This window comes from Triticum urartu, chromosome 1, assembly GCF_003073215.2.
Source record: "Triticum urartu cultivar G1812 chromosome 1, Tu2.1, whole genome shotgun sequence".
In the NCBI taxonomy this organism is placed as follows: Eukaryota; Viridiplantae; Streptophyta; class Magnoliopsida; order Poales; family Poaceae; genus Triticum; species Triticum urartu.
This window is the reverse complement of record NC_053022.1, coordinates 245,395,521-245,419,572: the sequence shown is the minus strand read 5'-3', so window position 1 is coordinate 245,419,572 and position 24,052 is coordinate 245,395,521.

The window sequence follows — 24,052 nt, the reverse complement described above, 5'->3', positions numbered from 1 at the left end:
TTCACTTAGCCATAGGAGTTTGACGGCGGGACTACTAGATAGCCCCTGGTACCTCCACGCTTATCCGAATACGGGGCGTGTACGTACATGACCGGGGAATGGCCCTTCGTTAATGCGGAGGAATCCCGAAGATTCCGCTAAGTCATCAAGTGGTTGACCAGTCTCGCGCTTTAGCATGACAGTCAGTTTTCGGCTTTCTCTACTGAGGTGCTCATCCGGATGAACCAGGGTGCAATCGCAGTAGTTCTCCCAATGCTACCTTAGCCGATATAGCGGAACGTAAGGTACCAAAACATGGAAGCCGGGCAAACTCAACATTTGACCAAAGACATGATTCGGAGTTGATGCATATAAGGCCAAACTCGTGACGCCGAACACTCCCTAAGGTATTCGGTCTTTATAACATATGCCGGGCTGAACAATGCCCTTAATAATAAACCCCGAGTGTCCAAGTATGTGCAATATCCTGACATGGCCACATGCCAATAATGTCAGCATCATTCTCGGTTGTATTGAGTATCTGGAGGATGTGAACAAAAAGAGACAGTAAAAAAGGTTTACCCAGGGTCTTAATCTGAAAAGAAACCTTTGAGCAGGTCCCTGCTGCACGTCTGCGCCCGTGTCTCCATTGTGCCGTGTCTTGGATGGGTGTAGCACGATTGCCATCTGTAAAAGAGAAGAATTTAGGTGAAAGTTGCCATGCCAGAAAATTGGTTATTATCAATAAACCATTAAAATTCAAGATAAGTCAAGTTGAGCCGAACTAGCCCTGATTACATGCGGGAAGCCCCTGGTACCATCTATGAGGGTTTAACCATCAAACCAATCTCATGTATATGTAGTGATGCACCGGACTCGTCTAACCGTGTCCGTGGTCTGGACGACCTGACATTTTTTCTGGTTGGTGAGGCCGTCTAGTGCTCGGGTGTTAAAGCCGCCGCACATTCTTTCGCGCGTAGAGAACGCTCAATATTTCCACTAACTGTGATGGTGCCACATGGACCGGGAATCTTAAGCTTGAGAGAAGCGTAATGCGGTACTGCATAAAAACGAGCGAAAGCCGCTCTTCCAAGTAGTGCTTGATAGCCACTTCATAATGGAGCGATGTAGAAAGTTAACTTTTTGCTTAGGAAGTTGTCGGGAGAACCGAATACAACCTCTAGTAATAGAGAGCCCGTACAGCGGGCCTCTAGGCCTGGTATTACTCCCTTGAAGGTAGTATTACTGTGGCTTATTTTTGTCGGGTCTATCCCCATTTTGCGGACTGTGTCCTGATATATCAGATTTAGACCACTGCCACCGTCCATAAGGACTCGTGTGAGATGGTATCCGTTTATTATTGGGTCTAACAACAAGGCAGCCAATCCTTCATGCCGGATGCTTGTCACGTGATCCCCGTGATTAAAAGTGATCGGGCGGGCAAACCAGGGGTTGAACTTAGGGGTGACGGGCTCTATGGCGCGTGTGTCGCGGAGTGCATGTTTGCTTCTCTTCGTCACATGGATCATGTTTACTGTTTTAACCTCTGGTGGGAATTTTTTATGTCCTCCGGTGCTTTGCTGGCGAGGTTCATCCTCGTCTTCGCTTGGTGTCTCCTCCCCCTTGTGTTTGGCGTTTAGCTTACCGGCCTGCTTGAAGACCCAGCATTCTCTGTGGGTGTGATTTGCAGGTTTATCGGGGGTGCCATGAATCTGACATAGTTTGTCGAGAATCTTGTTTAGTCTAGACGGTCCATCTCTGCTACCTTTGAAAGGCTTTTTCCGCTGACCTGGTCGAGAGCCCCTGAATCCGGCGTTGACCACCGTATTATCTGGGCTGTCTTCTTTATTTCGACACTTGTTTTTACTGCGTCGTGGTTTTCCATTGCCATCCCTGACTTCAGATGTGCTTGGGTCGCTGGTGCTACTGCGGGCTAACCAGCTATCTTCGCCCACGCAAAAGCGGGTGATGAGGCTTGTCAGGGTTGCCATTGTTCTCGGTTTTTCTTGGCTGAGGTGTGTGGCGAGCCATTCGTCTCGGACGCTGTGTTTGAAATCTGCTAAGGCTTCGGTGTCCGGACAGTCGACGATTTGGTTCTTCTTAGTGAGAAACCTGTTCCAAAGCTTTCGGGCTGACTCTCCGGGCTGTTGAATTATATGACTTAAATCGTCTCCATTCGGAGGTCGGACATAAGTCCCTTGAAATTTAACCCAAAAAGCGTCCTCGAGCTCCTCCCAACTTCCAATTGAGTTTTCGGGGAGGCTTTTCAGCCAGTGCCGAGCTGGTCCTTTAAGCTTGAGGGGCAAGTACTTGATGGCATGGACATCGTCTCCGCGAGCCATATGGATATGGAGGATGAAGTCCTCAATCCAGACCCCAGGGTCTATGGTCTCGTCGGACGCCTCTATGTTCACTGGTTTGAATCCTTCTGGGAATTCATGGTCCAACACCTCATCGCTGAAACATAGGGGGTGTGCGGCACCCCTGTATTTGGATGTATCATGGCGTTCAGACGGTTGTAGTATTCGCTTTTGATTTTGTGCCGGAGCATGCTTTCTAGATCCATAGATGGATCTGGTCATACTGGATTTTTGGCGCAAGTCCTCACGTAGATCGTGTGTTGACTTATGTGCGACCTCGTTAGCCGCTCTATCACGATCAGAAGGTGGTTGATCCGGCCGGTTGGCCGTTTTATTTTTCGGCTGTATGGGGTCTAAGGCCTCATCGTCGAATTCGGGTAATAGCTTGCGCTTTGGATATCTCTTTGTGTGGTAACCTCCACCATACTTTTCTTCGTTGTCGAGCACTTTGTTCCACCTGTTGTTGAGCGTATTTTGTTCGGCCTTAAGCCTTTGCTTCTGCTTCTTCAAACTCCTCGCTGTGGCAATAAGCCTTCTGCAGAGGTTCTCTTGCTCCAAGTGCATTTTCGGGATGATGTGTGCATCTTCGTCCGGACTGTTTTCCTCCCCAGAGGGGGTTTGATGAGGTTTATCCTCAGCGTCGCCATGTTCAGACGTCGGATCTGTACTATGTTCGCCAATTGCAGCTTCATCATGCTCTGCCGCCGGGGCAATGTGGTCGTCGCTTCCTCTGGAGTCGACTGGAGTGTTATTTTCTCTTGCGCTGTTATCGCTGTTTTTGCCAAGGCGGTATTTGGAGCGGCGCCTACGCCGATGCTTTGTTTGCTTCTTGGAGGGGTCATCCTCCGATGTCTCCTCCTGTTCCTCGTCATCGTTTTCTTTGGGTGTATCCACCATGTATATGTCATGTGATGAAGAGGCTATCCAGTGCCCTGTGGGCACTAGTTCCTGTTCCTCTCCTGCATCGTCGTCCTTGCTGTTGATGTTTGCGGAGTCGAAATCGAGCATGTCGGTTAAATCATCGACAGAGGCTACTAAGTGGGTGGTAGGTGGGCAGCGAATTTTTTCGTCGTCCGCATCCCATTCTAGCCGGACATAGTTCGGCCAAGGATCTCCTGACAAGGAGAGAGACCTTAATGAATTTAGCATGTCGTCGAAAGGTGAGTGCTGAACGATATCCGCGGAGGTGAACTCCATGATCGGCGCCTAATCGGATTCGATAGGCACGGATGCAGGCGGCTCGGAGTCCGTGGCCGGAGACGAATCCAGTAGTTCGGCAACACGGCTCTCGTAAGGGGTGAAGTCAGTATCTGGCTCCATCACCACTGAGAGTGCGGCCTCCGTGGTGGGGTCTATCCCTCCATCCTCGTATGGCGCAATTTTCTACGGATTGAAGGCCAGAGTAGTTGTAGGTGTGATCTCCCGAACACTGTCCGACGGCAGAGCTAAATCATGCTCGTCGTGATTATGCGGCGCACCTAACATGGGCTCGAATCCGTCAAAGATCAAGTCTCCGCGGATGTCGGCAGTGTAATTTAGGTTTCCGAACCTGACCTGATGGCCAGGGGCGTAGCTCTCGATCTGCTCCAGATGGCCGAGCGAGTTGGCCAGCAGTTCGATGCCGCCGAATATGAAGATCTGGCCGGGGAGGAAAACCTCACCCGGGACCGCATCATTACCGACAATCGAAGGAGCCATCAAGCCTTACGGTGACGGCACAATGGAACTATCAATGATAGCACCAATGTCGGTGTCAAAACCGGCGGATCTCGGGTAGGGGGTCCCGAACTGTCCGTCTAAGGCGGATGGTAACAGGAGGCAGGGGACATGATGTTTACCCAGGTTCGGGCCCTCTCGATGGAGGTAATACCCTACGTCCTGCTTGATTGATCTTGATGGTATGAGTATTACAAGAGTTGATCTACCACGAGATCGTAGAGGCTAAACCCTAGAAGCTAGCCTATGGTATGATTGTTTCTTGTCCTACGAACTAAACTCTCCGGTTTATATAGACACCGGAGGGGGCTAGGGTTACACAAAGTTGGTTACAAGGGAGGAGATCTACATATCCGTATTGCCAAGGTTGCCTTCCATGCCAAGGAGAGTCCCATCCAGACATGGGACGAAGTCTTTAATCTTGTATCTTCATAGTCCAACAGTCCGGCCAAAGGATATAGTCTGGCTGTTCGGAGACCCCCTAATCCAGGACTCCCTCAAAACCATTCTCCCATCTAGGGAGGAGGTCAAGGAAGAAGAAGAAGGAGGGGGGCTCTCTCCCCTCGCTTCCGGTGGCAGCGGAGTGCCACCGGGGGCCATCATCATCACCGCAATCTTCACCAACAACTTCACCGCCATCATCACCAACTCTTCCCCCTCTATGCAGCGGTGTAACCTCTCTCTTACCCACTGTAATCTCTACTTAAACATGGTGCTCAACGCTATATATTATTTCCCAATGATGTATGGCTATCGTATGATGTTTGAGTAGATCCGTTTTGTCCTATGGGCTATTTGATGATCAAGATTGGCTTGAGTTGCATGTTTTATTATTGGTTCTATCCTATGGTGCTCTACATGTCGCGCAAGCATGAGGGATCCCCGCTGTAGGGTGTTGCAATATGTTCATGATTCGCCTATAGTGGGTTGCGTGAGTGACTAAAACACAAACCCGACTAAGGGGGTTGTTGCGTATGGGATAAAGAGGACTTGATACTTTAATGCTATGGTTGGGTTTTACCTTAATGATCTTTAGTAGTTGCGGATGCTTGCTAGAGTTCCAATCATAAGTGCATATGATCCAAGTAGAGAAAGTATGTTAGCTTATGCCTCTCCCTCAAATAAAATTGCAATAATGATTACCGGTCTAGTTATCGATTGCCTAGGGACAAATAACTTTCTCATAACAAAAAGCTCTTTACTAAAACTAACTTAGTTGCGTATTTATCTAAGCAGCCCCTACTTTTTATTTACGTAATCTTTATTATCTTGCAAACCTATCCAAAAACACCTACAAAGTACATCTAGTTTCATACTTGTTCTAGGTAAAGCGAACATCAAGCGTGCGTAGAGTTGTATCGGTGGTCGATAGAACTTGAGGGAATATTTGTTCTGCCTTTAGCTCCTCGTTGGGTTCGACACTCTTACTTATCGAAAAATTTTGTGATCCCCTATACTTGTGGGTTATCAAGACCTTTTTTTGGCGCTGTTGCCGGGGAGCAATAGCGTGGGGTGAATATTCTTGTGTGTGCTTGTTTGCTTTATCACTAAGTCATTTTTATTTGCTGTTCTTAGTTGTTTTCTATCTTTAGTTATGGGTAGGAAATGCAAAATACCGAAAATATTAGTTGTACCTACTAAACCAATGGTTGAAGAACCACTCAAAATCTATCACACTGCTGAAGCTTATTACTTGGATCATCTTTGATCCCTTTGTGCTCGTGCTGAAACCCCAAGTAGCTTAGTTGAGGGAAAATCTTTATATGAGCATGCTTGTTATGTGCGACACCGAATATCTGAAAAAGGGAAAATTTTACTGGGTCAAATTCATCGTTTGCAATGCTATGCTTGGAATTTATGCGAAATATATATATTACTTGTTGTTCTGTGTGAGTTCAATGATAATGGAATCGTATCTTCGTATGCTAAGGGTGTTTATAGTTACTATGATGTTCAACAAATTGAAGAATTTGTTGCTTTTAAGGGTCCTTATGAAATTGCTTCTTTGATTGAAATGTATGATGCTACTCTTTACAAATCTGAAAATTTTGACATACTTAAATATTACTATGATAATTATGCTTCTAATGCCTATGTTGAACCATATATTGAGGACTACCCCGCTGTCCAAGAAGAGACTAATATTTTGCAGGAGTTTATGGAAGAAGAAATTGATGAAACTATGAGCTCATTGGATGAAAAAGATGAGGAGGAGAGCGAAGAACAAAAGGAGGAAGAGTGGATTATCTACCCGTGCCCACCTTCTAATGAGAGTAACTCTTCAACTCATACATTGTTTAATTTCCCTTTGTGCTTACCGAAGGATGATTGCTATGATGATTGTTATGATCCGGTTGATTCTCTTGAAATATCCCTTTTTGATGATGCTTGCTATGCTTGTGGCCAAGATGCCAATATGAATTATTCTTATGGAGATTAACTTGCTATAGTTCCTTATGTTAAACATGAAATTGTTGCTATTGCACCCACACATGATAGTCCTATTATCTTTTTGAATTCTCCCGACTACACTATATCGGAGAAGTTTGCACTTATTAAGGATTATATTGACCGGTTGCGTTTTACCGTTACACATGATGATTTTGATGAATATAATATGCATGTTCTTGCTGCTCCTACTTGCAATTATTATGAGAGAGGAACTATATCTCCACCTCTCTATGTTTCCCACATGATAAAATTGCAAGAAACTGTTTATACTATGCATTGGCCTTTACTATGTGTGCATGAATTGTTCTTTTATGACATGCCGATGCATAGGAAGAGAGTTAGACTTTTTTGTTGCATGATATATGTTACTTTGTGCTCACCACTAAATTATAAATCATTGTTAATTAAAATTGGCTTTGATATACCTTGGGATCCGGGTGGATTCACTACTTGAGCACTATATGCCTAGCTTAATGGCTTTAAAGAAAGCGCTGCCAGGGAGACAACCCGGAAGTTTTAGAGAGTCATTTATTTCTGTTGAGTGCTTTTATATAGTTTAAAAACAACAAAAATAACAAGGGGAACCCAAAACTTTTTCAAAAAGGAAACTGAAAGTGAGAAAGACAAGCATTGTTGAAGTGGGAGAGCTCCTTGAACTTTGTTCATGCTCACGGCAACTTTGTGAATCTTGATTACAGAAACTTTTCAAAAAAATAACTATCCCCTTGTATAATTCCATTGTATTATAAAAATAATGTGCCAAGGTTTGCCTTTAGGATGTTTACATTTGCTTGATGGTTTGTACGGTGTAGGACAGAAACTTTGGCTGTAGTGCGCGATTTTGCATTTTTAGCTGGAACATCAAATGGTTATGATTCTTTTTGCACTGTCTTTATATACAATTTTTTTATTTGTTTCTAATTTTGGCAGAATTTTGCAAGTATCAGAAGTATGGTGAATGTTCAGATTATTACAGACTGTTCTGTTTTAGACAGATTCTGTTTTTGATGCATAGTTTGCTTGTTTTGATGAAACTATCAATTTATATCAGTGGATTAAGCCATGAAAAAGTTATATTACAGTAGACACAATGAAAAAACAAAATATGAATTGGTTTGCAACAGTACTTAGAGTAGTGATTTGCTTCTTTATACTAACAGATCTTATCGAGTTTTCTGTTGAAGTTTTGTGTGGATGAAGTGTTCGATGATCGATAAGGTCTCGATGTGAGAAGAATGAAGAGAGGCAAGAGCTCAAGCTTGGGGATGCCTGAGGAACCCCAAGTAAATATTCAAGGATACTCAAGCGTCTAAGCTTGGGGATGCCCCGGAAGACACCCCCTCTTTCTTCAACAAGTATCGGTATGTTTTCAGATTCGTTTCGTTCATGCGATATGTGCAATCTTGGAGCGTCTTTTGCATTTATTTTTCATTTTTCTTTTATGCACCATGCTGGTATGAGATAGTCCTTGGTTGATCTATAGAATCCTCTATGAACTTCACTTATATCTTTTGAGTATGGCTTTATAGAATGCTTCATGTGCTTCACTTATATCATTTGAAGTTTGGATTGCCTATTTCTCTTTACATAGAAAACCGCCATTTGTAGAATGCACTTTTGCTTCACTTATATTTGTTAGTGCGTGGGCATATCTTTTGTAGAAAAAGTTAAACTCTCTTGCTTCACTTATATCTATTTAGGGAGATTGCAGGAATTGGTCATTCACATGGTTAGTCATAAAATCCTAGATAAAACTTGTAGATCACTGAATATGATATGCTTGATTCCTTGCAATAGTTTTGCGATATAAAGATGGTGATATTAGAGTCATGCTAGTGGGTAGTTGCGGATTAGTAGAAATACTTGTGTTGAGGTTTGTGATTCCCGTAGCATGCACATATGGTGAACCGTTATGTGATGAAGTCGGAGCATGATTTATTTATTGATTGTCTTCCTTATGAGTGGCGGTCGGGGACGAGCGATTGTCTTTTCCTACCAATCTATCCCCCTAGGAGCATGCACGTAGTACTTTGTTTCGATAGCTAATAGACTTTTGCAATAAGTATGTGAGTTCTTTATGACTAATCTTGAGTCCATAGATTATACGCACTCTCACCCTTCCACCATTGCTAGCCTCTCTACTACCGCGCAACTTTCGCCGGTACAATAAACCCACCATATACCTTCCTCAAAACAGCCACCCTACCTATCATGGCATTTCCATAGCCATTCCGAGATATATTGCCATGCAACTTCCATCATCATCATATACATGACTTGAGCATCATTGTCATATTGCTTTGCATGATCGTAAAATAGCTAGCATGATGTTTTCATGGCTTGTCCATTTTTTGATGTCATTGCTACGCTAGATCATTGCACATCCCAGTACACCGCCGGAGGCATTCATATAGAGTCATATCTTCGTTCTAGTATCAAGTTGTAATATCGAGTTGTAAGTAAATAAAAGTGTGATGATCATCATTATTAGAGCATTGCTCCAGTGAGGAAAGGATGATGGAGACTATGATTCCCCCACAAGTCGGGATGAGACTCCGGACTTTAAAAATAAATAAAAGAGGCCAAAGAAGCCCACCATAAAAAATGAAATAAAAAAATAAAAAAATAAAAAAAATGAGAGAAAAAGAGAGAAGGGGCAATGTTACTATCCTTTTACCACACTTGTGCTTCAAAGTAGCACCATGTTCTTCATATAGAGAGTCTCTTGAGTTATCACTTCCATAGACTAGTGGGAATTTTCATTATAGAACTTGGCTTGTATATTTCGATGATGGGCTTCCTCAAACGCCAGAGGTCTTCATGAGCAAGCAAGTTGGATGCACACCCACTTAGTTTTCATTCTGAGCTTTCATACACTTATAGCTCTTAGTGCATCCGTTGCATGGCAATCCCTACTCACTCGCATTGATATCTATTGATGGGAATCTCCATAGCCCGTTGATACACCTAGTTGATGTGAGACTATCTTCTCCTTTTTGTCTTCCCCACAACCACCATTCTATTCCACCTATAGTGCTATGTCCATGGCTCACGCTCATGTATTGCGTGAAAGTTGAAAAGGTTTGAGAACCTCAAAAGTATGAAACAATTCTTGGCTTGTCATCGGGGTTGTGTATGATGTGAATATTTTGTGTGGTGAACATGGAGCATAGCTAGACTATATGATTTTGTAGGGATAACTTTCTTTGGCCATGTTATTTTGAAAAGACATGATTGCTTTATTAGTAGGCTTGAAGTATTATTGTTTTTATGTCAAATGATAGACTATTGCTTTGAATCACTTGTATCTTAATATTCATGCCATGATTGGATATGTGATCAAGATTATGCTAGGTAGCATTCCACATCAAAAATTATCTTTTTTACCATTTACAACGACCAGGAATTAAGCTTGGGGATGTTGATACGTCTCCGTCCTATCTATAATTTTTGATTGTTCCATGCCAATATTCTACAACTTTCATATACTTTTGGCAACTTTTTATACTATTTTTGGGACTAACATATTGATACAGTGCCCAGTGCCAGTTCCTGTTTGTTGCATGTTTTTTGTTTCATAGAAAATCCATATCAAACAGAGTCCAAATGGTATAAAAACGGACGGAGATTTTTTTTTGGAATATATGTGCTTTTTGGGAAGTGAAATCAATGCGAGACAATGCTCGAGGGGCCCACGAGGCAGGGGGCGCGCCCCTGACCCTCGTGCCCACCCCGTAAGGCGGTTGGTGCCCTTCTTTCGCCTCAATAAAGCTAATATCCAGATAGAGATCGTGTTAAAATTTCAGCCCAATCGGAGTTACGGATCTCCGGGAATATAAGAAACGGTGAAAGGGTAGAATCTGAGAACGCAGAAACAGAGAGAGACAGAGAGACAGATCCAATCTCGGAGGGGCTCTCGCCCCTCCCATGCCATGGAGACCAAGGACCAGAGGGGAAACCCTTCTCCCATCTAGGGATGAGGTCAAGGAAGAAGAAGAAGGAGGGGGGCTCTCTCCCCCTCGCTTCCGGCGGCACCGGAGTGCCACCGGGGGCCATCATCATCACCGCAATCTTCACCAACAACTTCACCGCCATCATCACGAACTCTTCCCCCCTCTATGCAGTGATGTAACCTCTCTCTTACCCACTGTAATATCTACTTAAACATGGTTCTCAACGCTATATATTATTTCCCAATGATGTATGGCTATCCTATGATGTTTGAGTAGATCCGTTTTGTCCTATGGGCTATTTGATGATCAAGATTGGTTTGAGTTGCATGTTTTATTATTGGTGCTGTCCTATGGTGCTCTCCGTGTCGCATAAGCGTGAAGGATCCCCGCTATAGGGTGTTGCAATACGTTCATGATTCTCTTATAGTGGGTTGCGTGAGTGACTGAAACACAAACCCGAGTAAGGGGGTTGTTGCGTATAGGATAAGGAGGACTTGATACTTTAATGCTATGGTTGGGTTTTACCTTAATGACCTTTAGTAGTTGCGGATGCTTTCTAGAGTTCCAATCATAAGTGCATATGATCCAAGTAGAGAAAGTATGTTAGCTTATGCCTCTCCCTCAAATAAAATTGCAATAATGATTACCAGTCTAGTTATCGATTGCCTAGGGACAAATAACTTTCTCATAACAAAAAGCTCTTTACTAAAACTAACTTAGTTGTGTCTTTATCTAAACAACCAATACTTTTTATTTATGTAATCTTTATTATCTTGAAAACCTATCCAAAAACACCTACAAAGTACTTCTAGCTTCATACTTGTTCTAGGTAAAGCGAACATCAAGCATGCGTAGAGTTGTATCGATGGTCGATAGAACTTGAGGGAATATTTGTGCTGCCTTTAGCTCCTTGTTGGGTTCGACACTCTTACTTATCGAAAACTGTTGTGACCCCCTATACTAGTGGGTTATCACCTATCGATCCCGGAGCTACACATCGTCGCGGAAGCCGGCCAAGACGTTGGCTACGTTGCCATGCCAAAGGCTTCATGTCAGCGGACTAGCGTATTACTGTATCTCGGGAAAGCTGGCTACGACATCAAGCTCGTCGACAGCGACGGCTTCACATGGGCCATGTCACAGGTTAAGTGGTCCATCCCCAACCCCTCTGGTTCAACCGCCGCTGATCTCTTCGACGGCTCTTCCGCTTATCTCCTCCGCCAAGCGGGATTTGCGATCCTTATACGCCATCGAGCCCTTTTTTGTCATTTCTGAAGGACACCTTCTACGGCGGCGGCTTGGGATCCTCAATTGCCAAGTCAGATCTCATCGACCATGACCATGACCAGAAGGAGGGCACCCACGAAGGTTCTTCCAAGGTGAAACAACCCATCTGTGACATCAGAGAGCGCACCATGGGTCTGTGCTCTTCCAACTGGAAGGATCATGTCCATGAAATGTGAGGCAACATCCTATAATCAAACTTACCTTTTCTAGCTTGCCAACCAGTACCCTTTGTTGTAGTAGCATTTGCTGTGCGGTGCTTTAACTGTGTTGTGTTTAATTATTTCAGTTATGCAAAAATGTATTGTTCAGTAGGGCTATGTGATGTTTAAGTATGAATTGTCCACTTCAGTTTCACGAATGGATATATTTGGTTGTTTATAGTGAGTAGATGCCTTGTTTATCTGTATTTGGTTGTTAGGTTGGTTGAAGTGAGCATTTTTCCAGTTATCGAGCAGATGCCTTGTTTATATGTATTCGGTTTTTAGTTTGGTTGCAGTGAGCATTTATCCAGTTATCAAGCAGATGCCTTGTTTATCTGTATTTGGTTGTTAGGTTGCTTTTTTTAGCATTTTTCTAGTTCTCAAGCATATGCCTTGTTTATTTGTATTTGCTTGTTAGGTCGGTTGTAGTGAGACTCTGTCCAGTTTTCAATGGCTATATTTGGTTGTTATACTGATCATTTATGCCTTGTTTATTTCAGGCATTCACAATGTGTTGTTCATTATGTGCAAGTCGGAACTATGCCGCTCGACTGCATCAATACCAGTTTGACCGGCTATATTTGGTTCCAGTTATGCCTGGTGTAGTTAACACATGCCCTTTATTTCAGTTTTACACATTTATCCAGTGTGATGTTTAAGCATTACCTACGTTCTATTCATTTTCAACAATACCAGTTTGAATTGCAATATTTGGTGGTTGTTAAGCCTACTGTCGGTAACATTGCCTTCCATTTTATATCTGCTTTAACAGCATGCTGAAACCAACACATTCAAGCTATCATTTGGAGATGTTGTTGTTTACCTTTGCTATATTTGTTTGATGTTAAGGTTGTTGTACTTATCATGACTTTCTACTACTTATGCAGGACAACAATGAGAGTGGCCACCATTTTCAGCCGAGGTTAGCTTCATCCCTCGGCTTGTACTCCTCCCATCATTCCATAATGTAGTGCATATAGATCCAGGCTTGGACACTTGTTAGCTTCTAATATTGATTTGTTGCTTGTAGGTACATATGCCCTTGGAAAGGATCCACGCATCGACCCTTTTTGCGTATGGGGCAATGAGATATTCATGAACAAGCATCAAGTGAGGAAACTAATAAGGATTATTAGCAAAAAGATACGAATGGTGGCAAGAAAATTATTTGTTTATGCTCTATCCAACACAACAGTGAGCTGTAGGATGGTAACTACAAACTCTGCAACCTTCTCTTTTTACTGCCCATAATGAGTTGTTAGACAACAATGTCTGAATCTTTTTCGTTCGCAGTGGTTCCCGAAGCAATTCACTCAAGGTTACCTCACAAAGTACATGATTGGTGGACACGCAATGAAGATTAAAGTATTTCATCCAGACTACAATGAGCATCGAGAAGTCGTAATGAAGATAGTGAACGATGGACGGGCAGCCATCACAAGGGGTTGGCCTAGAGTCGTGCGCGCATTACACATGGAGGAGGGCACAATATGGGCATTCTGCTTCACCTTCTCCGACAACCAGAATGTCTTCCACCTCTCTCTTTAGAGTCTTTAGTACAACTATGGTTCATCATTCCTTACTTGGTGCTTCTGTAGTTCTTCGGTATATGTGCCTGTGCATCAAATTATGCATTCTTGGTTGAACCTATATTTGTAATAAACATGGTTGGATATGAAATAAGTGATTGCCTACTTTCAAATTCAAAACATGTGATTTTTAAATTAGGGATTACACTGCACACAGTTTGCAAAAGCGAAATGTCCGTGATAGACGTGGAGATTAGACACGTTTCTAGGATCCACTACGTGTGCGGTCAATCTCCACTACACACACGACATCCTCTTGAAAATTGTTTGCATTAGGCCACCTTGCGCAAATGTTTACCACATAAAAACTGTGTGTGATGGACAACCTTTGCCACACAGTTTCTTCTACGCACCGTGTGTGATGCATTCAATAATGCAAACGATTAAATTGTTTGTATCGTGTGCAATGGCAACGCTATCACAAACAATTTAACGGGGGAAATTGTGTGTGATGTACCTGCGAACGGAAACGTTTTCCTCGGAGAAACTGTGTGGGATGTACATATGAACGGAACCATTTAGCGGGGACTGATTGTGTGGGATGTACTTGCTACCGAAAACAATTTCGCCTGTATAATTGTATTTTTAGCACTACTGTATGTATGACCGTATTTGAGCGCTCGCCGGTCGCACACGACCTCATTTTGCCAAGCGTGTGTGCCAGGAGGGCATATCCTCGACAGTTTCTGGGTCGTGTGGGAAGGACCCCCCGATTGCCCACACTCACTTGGCGACGGTTCCAAACGCCGTCGCAGAAAGGGGTTAAAAACCGTTTGTATAGCACCGACGCATACCAGTGACTACACCATTATTGATATGAGAGCGCGGCTTAGCACCTTGGAGAGTGAGGTCGAATCTGCCGACATCCGTGAGAAGTTGTTGATGAAGGACTTGGAAAATGCAAGAACCCTCCGAAAGGATGCGGACGATAAACTAGCGAACCATGTCGAGCAGCGCGACCTCTTGATCAAGAATCTGGTAGACATCAACGAGTGCCTTACTGCCTAGATTGCGGTGATGGACATGAAGAGATGGGCCTTTTCCGTTAGCAGGCATGAGGTTCCAAGCGTCAAGCTATTGCTCTTCTTTGAAGGGTTGAAGACGTACGAGGACAAAAGGGTTGCTTGCTTTGCAAACGAGTCCCGGAAGCTTGTTCGTGATGCCCTCTTCATGGTCTTGAGCAACCTTGCCTATCGTCACCCGGACCTCAACCTCTCTGATGGCTTCAAGAGGCTGCCAGCAGGCGCTGACGTCCCTGCTCCTGAGGCGAAGGCGAGCTCTTTTTCCGACAAGGTCCTCTCCATCCCAAGGGTCCCCAAAGATCAGCGTGCCTAGCCTTGAGCTATTCTTGTTCTCATGGAGCCCTATAACAAAACATAACATATGCCTTGTGTTTAGGTTTTGTACTACTTATGATTATGCACTTGTTGAACTAATGTTTAATTATGCCAATGCATGCTATCCCTCTTGCATTCACTTATTGATATTCGTATGGTTAGTTTCTTTTGCGTACTCTAGTTCCCCACCAGTAGCATACTGCCGCAATTGCTGTGAGGAACAGGTCCTTAGCATTCTGCTGGCGAAGATATGCTCCAACAGGTTTTTCCTTAATGGTCATTGACACTGCCGCCCACTTTGTTGAGCATGCTTGAAACAAAGTGGGGGCGCAGACGAGAACAATAAGGTACCAATATACGAAAGGCTTGTCATACAAAAATCTTAGTTTTCAGAGGGTTGAACAATGTGAGTTCTGAAGAAAAAATAATGAACATGTCAACTTAGCTTTTGTTCATGTTTTCCTCTCTTGTCGGGCATGCATTCTAACATGCACGACATCTCCTTCCTCACTCACGATCGTTCCTCCCATCCGTATATCTTGAGGGGATAGCATTTGCATATCCGCCTTAGGCTTGTAACGACAACAAAGAGAAGGTGCACAAGGGAAAGACTTGGCAGTTTATTAGTTGCGCATCTACCCCCGGCAAAGGCCAAGGGGAAATAGTAGAATGTTTGCAGCTGACAACGTATGGTAGAAAAGAAGGATCGGCTCCTCTCTCCCTTTCCTTGTACTGTTAATGATCTCACAGTGGCGGGCACGAAGGCCACGCTAACGCGGAAGGCCTTGCTGGAGCATGCTTTGCCAGGGCGTCAATCAATGGATTAGCACCAACATTCCACTCAGGATTCACCCTTGGTGGGGTAAATGTTGGACCGAGTTCCACGTGGGCTTAGTGATGCTGATGATGTTACCATAGGATAACATGATCATTGACAGGTAAGAAGGGAGGGAGGGGGCCGACCATGTACCATATTTCTTGTTCTTCCCAAATGATTCTTACAGGCATCAGACACGCTTGACAGGACCTCGTAAGGGGGGCGACGCAGCCGCACGCCTCGCTTCTTTTCCCAGATGCGGGTAGCATGGTGGCCACGCCCTACCTGTGGTCGTTGCGTCGCCACAACCTCCCGTTCCCGTCACCGTCACGGCTGCGGCGCAGACGGACGATGGAACCTGGGTAAGACAAGATGAGGGAGTGACATTGCCCTTCTTTTTCGAAGTTGTCGACGAAGAGAGTGTCAATTCATACCATAGTGCAGCCTGACACGCTGTTTATGACTTCAGGTTTGCACATGCGATTCCCCCTACCTGGCACGCCAAAGATGTCGTGGGTGCATTGAGTAGAACACCACGAACACATGACACACAAGCCCGGGAAGGGTGCCTCGGGGAGAGTAGCTATGCGCGTACAAGTTTATGAGGGTCTGAATCCTTTCCTAGGTCGCCTTAGACCTCCTTTTATAGCTTAAGGGGTAACCATAAAGGAAAAACAGTCTTTATCTCCTTATTAGATGGCCAACAGTGCTATCATACCTAACTCTGCAAGTTAAGACAAAGTGCATTAAATGCACTGCTAGGTGTCATGCGGAGGGTGAAGCCCGGCAAGCCTGCCGAGCCACTTAACCATCTCTTTCTTAGCGTCTTGACACGCCTCTGGACGGGTGTCATTTGGATAAATCCTGCCTTCCAACGGGCCGCACTATTAAGTGACTTGCGTCGCTGCGTGGTGGAGCGGTGGTGTCTTGGCGGGGATCCCGCCTCAGGCAGACCCGACAAGCTTGCCGGGGAAATCTTGGACTTGCCCCTGGGACGGTCTCGACCGAGCCAGGCTCTCCTGCCAGCCAAGGGAGGCCTTTCCAAAGGTGATATTCTTATAACTTGGTTGTCTTGGTCTTCTTGATCTGCTCTTTAGTCCCACTAAGAGCTGCATCCCTGGCTTGGCCTGGCTTTTAGTGTTGATGGAGTTGGTGTAGTTGTTTCTCGCTGAGCTATAGCTGCCGGGGCGGAGGTCTACTGTTCACGCACAAGTCAGGGAAACATACACCCCTATTTGTGTACCCCGATAATGACGAGCCGATCGATGACGCCCAGAAGATCACCGACGACACCCGCATCCTCGACAGCCATCGTCTATAGTGAGTAAACATGTATATCTAGTGTTGTTTACTAGCTAGTGTTGCTCAAATATGATGTAGATATAAACATGCATATCTAGTTTTCCTCAAATAGGATATGTGCTTGCCCAAGTGGCCTATGTTTGCAAGGAACACCCTCGAGTGGCCTATGTTTTGCCGGAGTGTTGATTAATTTCCATTCGGACAAATTTCTGGTCCTCGGTATGTCCTTTTTAGCAAAGGCCAGGCTGGATTTTTCCGTGAATTTTAGCATGGCTTGTGCTAGAATGTAGGAAATATCGAGTGCCTTGGATTTGCTGGAAAGAGCATTAAATGACATTTTGGTTTGACTTGAAGTCTGTTGGGGCTCCATATATGATAGTCGAAAAACAGTGAGGAAGTGTCCACCATATATGAGAGAAGAAGAATGCCGACTGTTGTCGTGGGGGTCATTATTCCTCTTCTTTCTCATGATAGACCTTTTGGTAATGCATTGGAAGGAAGAGAATAACGACCATCACTGACGGTCACAAATGTTAGAGATGAAGAATCCCGACTATTGTCGTGGGGGTTGCTTCTCCTTCATTCCCATGTGCTAGACAATTTGGTGTAATGCACCCGGGGACGAAGGGAGGACCGACCATCACCGACGGCCGAATATATCAGAGAGGGAGTGCCCACCATATACACCATGTGAGATGAGAGTTTTCAAGGAAGACTTGCCAGACCGAAAGTCAACCCGTGATGAATATTAATGATCGAATTTAGTTTTTGTAGTACATATATTGAAATTCGGAAGTTTAATCTTTGAATTATGAACTTAGGAAATGTCTGACGACGAGAGGATCCCTAAGTGCGACTATTGCGGCGACAACCGGGGTCTGTGCGATAGGCTGCCTCACCTGGAAGATGGCCAGTGCTTCACTGTTAAGCTCCATGAGACCTTTGATGTTTGTATGGTACGCAACGACGACAAGTATTTTTTTGTAATTAAGCATGTCTTCTGCGCTTCATCAACATGTAATTCCGCTTTTTTACAATTTGACTAGTGCATCCCCTGCCATGCAAGAGGTTATGTCTTGGAGAAGCTGAATTTCGAAGATCACAAGAATATGGAGACAAAGAGAGTTAACCTCAGGACCCATCATGGTTATGCTTTCCCTGTAAAGCTATACAATGCGGAGACCTACTCCCATTTTGGTTGCTCGAATTGGGAAGCACTATGCAAGGCGTATGGTTTTCAGAAGGGTATGCATGTCACCTTCGATCTTGGTGATCCTGAAGATGACACTGACGAAGATAATATCGATGAAGATAGTATCGACGAAGATAATATCGATACTTGGGTCGATGTTGATACACCTCCACTTATACCTCTATGTGAGTTTCTCAAACATATTTATTAAGTAATGTATATTGTTTATTTCAAAATAGTTGACAGCTTATTTCCATTCTTCAAAAAATGTAAAGAAGATAGAAGACAGAACCTACTACACTGATGGCTCTGAATTAACTTATGAGGAGAAAGATCATCTTATCTCATTTATTATTGATGTTGAGAACTACAATATCAATTATGAAACTCCTGCACATTATGGTCAATACGTGCCACTAGTGCATGTGTTGAACTATGGTAACATCCATGGAGATGGCATGGAAAGATTTTTTACTATTACGACATCAGTGCATCTTTTTCATACATTCTTATAAAGCTAAACTACATATCTAACTATGACGTTATTATTGTGTTTTTCAACAGAAAATCCCGAAGGATTGTGTGCCTCATCTGATGTTTCCGAAAGGTCGCCTTGATGTTATTACCTTACGGCCAAGTCCGCCTAGGCTTCACCGTTGTTCATACAAGATTTCTCAAACCGATGAAGACATGACAATCAAATAATAGAAAAAATGTATGAAGAATCATAGGGAGCTACTTGGGAGCAACACTGTGCGAAGCGCACGAATTGGAGACAGGATAATCTCCATTCTCCATAATGGAGAGTTAGGGGCTATCTTGTTTTATGCTATTTTACCTTACAAAGGGTAGTAGGTCCTAGCTAATACTCATGATCATGTGCTAAGAACAATTAACTGAGGTTGGTTAGATGACTATGATGATGATGAGTATGACTTGTTATTATGATAACGAGTAAAAGTTGTTAGATGACTATGATGATGATAAGTATGACTTGTTATTATGATAACGAGTAGAAGTTGTTAGATGACTATGATGAGTATGAGTATGACTTGTTATTATGATAACGAGTAGAAGTAGTTAGATGACTATGATGATGATGAGTATGACATGTTATTATGATAACGATGATGAGTTATTATTAATGATGATGATGCTTAGTTGTTATATCATTATGAGCATGATCAGTTACTATTATTATTATTATTATTATTATTATTATTATTATTATTATTATTATTATTATTATATTCAGTGGGTGAAATAAACGTGGATTAGATTCAAGTGGAGGCAACACATGGTGCAGATTGAAAGTACTGCTAATCCAAACTTGATCATACTAATCCAAACTCAAGTGATCAAGTTTGGATTAGTAGTACTTTGGATCTGCACCATGTTGCCTCCACTTAAATCTAATACATGTCTCTTTCACCCGCTGAAATAATAACTCATCATGATCATAAAATCATATGATGAGACTACTATATAAAACCAATACAAATACATCGGCAATATGCAGTAAACACGGCAAACTTTACCAGTAGCATGGGTAGCCCACCAGGCGCTACTGCTAGGGAGGTGTAGTAGTAGTGCCAGGTGGAACAAACACGCTGCTGCTAGGAAGGTGTAGTAGTAGCGCTGGACGTCCACAACACGCAACTGCTATGCAAGATAGTAGTAGCGCGCCCAAACCGTGCTACTACTGAACATTAGTTGTAGCGCCGTATCAGTAGCGCCCCCTTGTCGGTGTCAAAACTGGCCGATCTCAGGTAGGGGGTCCCGAACTGTGCGTTTGAGGATCGAAGGTAACATGAGACAAGGGGGACACGATGTTTACCCAGGTCCGGGCCCTCTTAATGGAGGTAAAACCCTACGTCCTGATTGATTGTATTTGATGAGTATATGGGTTAGAAGAGTCGATCTACCTCGAGATCGTAATAGCTAAACCCTAGATGTCTAGCCTATATGATTTGTGTTAGCCTCTACGGACTAAACCCTCTGGTTTATATAGACACCGGGGGTGTGGCACCCCGGCTCAAAGCAACCGGTTTACCTTGCATTGCCAGCCCAAAGATCAAGTCTTCTGGCAACACACAATAACATGGTACAGAAACAACCGCTTTATTGATACTAGCGGGTACATAGGTCTGATATTACATCGATATAAGAGGCCAAGCGGCACACACGATGCGGCTGAACAATATGTACATTATATAATGAACATGAAGGGGCCTCGAACACATAAACTACGCGGTAGCGGAATGACGACGAACTGGAACTCCATAGCACAGGGACACCGACGTGGACACGGCCTAGACACGGGAAGCTCTCTGATGCGGTACGACTTGCCTGAAATCTGGCATGACACGCCAGGTCAGTACATTGAATGTACTTGCAAGCTCACAACAAACATAAGCACGATGACAAACAATATCATGACAATTAATCAGGTTAATGCAATGCAAGTAATGCTACTAATACGATGAAACCAACATGTGCATTGAGTCCCTCGGACTCGCTTACCAGACGGGTTACCTCGTAAGCAAATGGTGATCATACCCGAATCACACTGAAGACAATCACTCATGATCTCACAAATCATCACAAAACCAGTGCCAACAATATATATTTAGTGTGCATGATTAATTATAAATGTTGATCCATGGTGTGACCTACTCCCTAGTAGTGTCCGTAACCGAGGACGCAACTATCCATAGATTGAATACACTCTTCAGAGGTAGCGCACTCTACCCACACCACGGAACCCATGGCCTCGCACTCTCATTCGGGTGGACCAACAGCGTTCCGATGAAACCCTCCCCTTGCCATGACACTCTCCCGGCCACTTCGACCAACTCCCTCTCAAGGCTAAGTCATGGGTGGCCTCGTGCCTACCAAAGGCATCAACGGCCACCGTCGTGGCAAAAACGGTCCCAAACGGGGACAAGGTGCCATAACAACAAACGGGCACACAAGGTTATGTCTGCTTACCAGGCCAGGGTACCGCACGCCCATAACCTTCCCTTGTTGGAGGCACCGGCGAGAGGCACGACAAGGGACCGAATCAAGACCCCCCATAAAGGTAAATGTGGTCGCACTGAGGAAAAACCCGATTCAGTGGCACCATGACTTGATCAACGTTATCTTCAAGTTGGATTATTATCAGGTTTAACTTGAAAGTAAAAACTATTATGCCAAGTCATACGATGCCATGAGCATGCACTAAACGATATGCAAAACATACAACTCACAAGAACAGATCAACCTTATCAACATAACTATCTGGCAATAATTTATCATTAAATTTTACTGGTTGTACCTCACTTTTTATGATCATGCAATATTTTGATTAACTCATAATTTATATGAAATTCTCATTAAGCGAAAAGAACTATCATTATTTATCATTGCAATATAACTAAGTCAAACTCTATTCCACTAGACCAAACTACTCCTTGCATTCAACCAGTAACTTAAACAAACATTTCAAGCATGAAAAGGTAACTAGCATTCAACCAGATTTATTTATCAAATTATAAATGCATAAAAGAACTCATATTCAAGTAAGAAAAATCATACATATTTAAATGGCACCATCCAAATGCTAGCGTGGCTTGCCTTAGTGCAGAGGAGGGTCACACTCCTCCTGGTTATCTTCAAGGCAAGTCTCTCCTTCTGAAAATATTTAAAAAGCACAAAACAAAATGTCAAAAACCAATCTGAAAATCATCAGAAATTCTAGACAACAAGGAAATTTCCACATTTTGGTGTCCTGCTAGAGCTTTCCGAAACAAACACAATGCAAAAAGAATCAACTCATTTGGACTTATAGGCTAGAAATTATCACGGGTCAAAGTTGTGGTCAAAATTTTGAATTAATTTGAATAAAACAGAAGACTGGGGGGTGACGTCGATGGCGTAAAGACAGAATACGCCTCCATTCGTACCGCTTTGGGTGCGAGTGGAGAGGCTAACATCGGGTCCCACCGGTCAGGAGAGAGAGGGGGAGAGAAGAAATAGAGCGCTGCGGTGCTTGTCCTCAAGCAATTCAGTTGATAAACTGAAAGTGATAAAGAAAAACTTTTACAAACCCTGTTTGCTCTTGTTGTTGTAAATATGTAAAGCCAGCATTCAGGTTTTCATCAAAGATTATGAACTAACCATATTCACAATGACATTTAGGTCTCATGTTACTCATATCAATGGCATAATCAACTAGCGAGCAATAATAATAAATCTCGAATGACAACACTTTCTCAAAACAATCATAATATGATATAACAAGATGGTATCTCACTAGCCCTTTCTGAGACCGCAAAACATAAATGCAGAGCACCTTTAAAGATCGAGGACTGACTAGACATTTAATTCATGGTAAAAGAGATCCAGTTAAGTCATACTCAATGTAAACTAATAGTAATCGATGCAAATGACAGCGGTGCTCTCCAACTGATGCTTTTTAATAAGAGGATGATGATTCATCATAAAAGTAAATGGATAGGCCCTTCGTAGAGGGAAGCAGGGATTTGTAGAGGTGCCAAAGCTCGGTTTTGAAATAGAGATGAATAATATTTTGAGCGGTATACTTTTATTGTCAACGTAACAACCGAGAGATCTCGATATCTTCCATGCTACACACATTATAGGCGGTTCCCAAGCAGAACGGTAAAGTTTATACTCCACCACCACCAACAAGAATCAATCCATGGCTTGCCCGAAACAACGGGTGCCTCCAACTAACAACAATCCTGGGGGAGTTTTGTTTGCAATTATTTTGATTTGATTTGAGCATGGGACTGGGCATCCCGGTGACCAGCCATTTTCTCGTGAATGAGGAGCGGAGTCCACCCCTCTTGAGAATAACCCGCCTAGCATGGAGGATACAGAGAGCCCTAGTTGATACATGAGCTATTCGAGCATACAAAACAGAATGTTTATTTGAAGGTTGAGAGTTTGGCACATACAAATTTACTTGGAACAACAGGTAGATACCGTAAATAGGAAGGTTTAGTGGACTCATATGGAATAACTTTTGGGGTTTATGGAGTTGGATGCACAAGCAGTATACCCGCTTAGTACAAGTGAAGGCTAGAAAAAGCTTGGGAAGCGACCAGCTAGAGAGCGACAACAGTCATGAACATGCATTAAAATTAATCAACACCGAATGCAAGCATGAGTAGGATATAATGCACCATGAACATAAATATCATGGAGGCTATGTTGATTTTGTTTTAACTACATGCATGAACATGTGCCAAGTCAAGCCACTCGAATCTTTCAGAGGAGGATACCACCCCATCATACCACATCACAACCATTTTAATAGCATGTTGGCACGCAAGGTAAACCATTATAAACTCCTAGCTAATTAAGCATGGCATAAGCATCTATAATCTCTAATTGTCATTGCAAACATGTTTCTTTCATAATAGGCTGAATCAGGAACGATGAACTAATCATATTTACAAAAACAAGAGAGGTCGAGTTCATACCATCTTTTCTCATCTCAATCAGTTCATCATATATCGTCATTATTGCCTTTCACTTGCACGACCAAATATTGTGGATAATAATAGTGCACGTGCATTGGACTAAGCTGGAATCTGCAAGCATTCAATTCATGGGAGAAGACAAGGTAATATGGGCTCTTTGTTAGATCAACAATAATGCATATAACAACCACTCAACATTTTCATGAAGGTCTTCTCCTCTCGACCCCCAAAGAAAAGAAAAGAAATAAAACTATTTACACGGGAAGCTCCCAACAAGCAAAAGAAGAACGAGAAATCTTTTTGGGTTTTCTTTTAATTACTACTATTACAGGCATGAAAAGTAAACTAACTAAAAGCTACAACCAATTTTTTGGTTT